This window comes from Stegastes partitus, unplaced genomic scaffold (assembly GCF_000690725.1).
Source record: "Stegastes partitus isolate 25-593 unplaced genomic scaffold, Stegastes_partitus-1.0.2 Scaffold2638, whole genome shotgun sequence".
NCBI lineage: Eukaryota > Metazoa > Chordata > Actinopteri > Pomacentridae > Stegastes > Stegastes partitus.
Genome location: NW_007580369.1, coordinates 11992 through 13882, shown reverse-complemented (window position 1 = coordinate 13882; position 1891 = coordinate 11992). Strand labels below are relative to the sequence as shown.

General features: G+C 47.1%; 1 protein-coding gene across 3 annotated transcripts in view; it reads left to right on the top strand.

The window, feature by feature from the left end:
• Positions 1-953: 953 nt before the first annotated feature.
• The window catches only part of LOC103375508 (pannexin-1-like), a 12824-nt gene continuing 11886 nt past the window's right edge, over positions 954-1891 (top strand). The window contains exon 1 of one of the 3 annotated variants that reach the window (XM_008305810.1): positions 954-1176. The gene's annotated coding sequence lies outside the window, so the exon portion shown is untranslated. Of the gene's footprint in view, positions 1184-1891 lie in introns of all 3 variants that reach the window. The other 2 variants (XM_008305809.1, XM_008305808.1) reach the window with 2 other exon arrangements.

Here is a 1891-nt window from a genome sequence, read left to right as displayed (position 1 = left end):
TATATATATTACAGTGTAAGTAATAAAAGTGTCCTGATAAGAACAATATAAACACATATAAATGTAAATATAAACACGTGTAATGACAGAATGATCAGGAGAAATTAAAAACCATCTTTAAACAGTAAAATGTTCAGATTTGTTGTTGTTGACACATTTTATTTTGGTAAGTCAGTCTCCTTCCTGCTACAGTTGTGCGGGTTTGACGGCAGCTTGACGCAGCTGCTGGAGTTCGGAACCACAGCGCCAGAATCCCCACAATGCACTGCGGTACATCAACAACAGTCCCCACAGCTCCCAGTTCTCCCAGTTCTCCCAGTCCGTCCAGTCCGTCCAGCTGAACCAGCGCATAGCGGCTGATTCCCCTCAGAGCTCCGTCGCTGTTAATTAACTGATTAATTAATGGAGCTGCTGCAGGCTGCGCAGCAGGACGGTGCCTTCAGGGACCGCAGGAAACGACAATTACAGAAGAAAACACGTTTAAACCTGTTGGTCCTGGAGGCTGTTCTGTGATGCGGCCTGAAGGGGGCGTCCTGCTGATGTCTAACATCCCAGACTGAACACTTCATGATCACACTGACCGGATCGGTTCTGCTGCTGGATCCAGACGCCGTCATCCTGCGGGTTCTGTCATTTCTGGATCTCTCGTGTCACATGTTGTTGTTTCGTCTTGTAGGGACAGTTTGCTGTCTCGGTTCCGTGTCGTCTCTCTGGTGGTTCTGCTTCACTGTTTGTTCACAAGATGCTTCAGCGTGACATCCAGGCTGCTTTGGTTCGGCCGAGCTTCAAGACGAGCTACAGCAGATTCAGTCCAAACCCGTCTCTCCACAAGAACCAGACCAACACTTCGAGTTGGAGTTTCTTTCGTCCACTTTGCTCCTCTATGGTCTGAAACACAAAGTGCCGAGCTGACCTGAATGCAGCATTAAAATGGTAAAATCCGAGCCTGTGGCGTGTCCGTGAAGGCGTCAGAAGGCGTGAGCAGTTTTCAGGAGGAAGATTCACGAGCCTCAGTTTGTTGTTCATCTGGAACGTTTCCTCACAAACTCCTTGAATCACCTGGAATCACCTGGAGACGCCTGGAATCACTTGGAGACTCCTCGAGCTGCTTCTCACCGGCACCAGCGGACATGACGGTTTAACGAGGATCTACCGGCAGCGGGTCCGTATTCACCGGTAAAGTGTAAGTCCAGGTTTGGTTAGTCTGGTTCCCGTGACCGTGCAGTGTGAACAAAGGTTTAGTTAATCTGGTTAATGTGACCGTGCAGTGTGAACAAAGGTTTAGTTAATCTGGTTCCCGTGAACCTAAACTCGGTTGAAGCTGAAGGGAAACTGGCGAACAAAGAACCAGCTGAAGCTCAGCTGCTCACTGTTAGATTCTGATCAGTGGAAAGTGAAACCTGCTGAAGCCTCAAACCCGATAGATTATCGATTTATTCATAATCAATAATCAGAGCTGGAGTCTGTCTAAAATCAGCTTTAATCAGGATCAAATGATCAGAAGCTTCTTCGATCACTTCCGCTCCGGTTTGTCCTGAAAAGACGAAAACGTGAAACTGCAGAAGAGGCTTAAGGCTTGTTTATCACTGTTTGTTGTTTATCACTGTTTGTTGTTTATCACTGTTTGTTGTTTGTTGTGAGTGTTTGTTGTTTGTTGTGAGTGTTTGTTGTTTGTTGTGAGTCTGTCTCCATCTGAACAAACTCGTCACGACTTGTTTTCGTCTGCGTTTATTTTTACATCAGATTCTTGTTTCTGGGCAGAAGCAGCAGCTGCCCCGAGCTGGAAATAGATAAAAGCCCCAGAGAGGCTACCTGGGGGTAACAGTGACTGGCCGGTTACAAAATGCCCCCGTAGAGGGTAACTGTGACTAACTGCCCCCATGGAGGATAA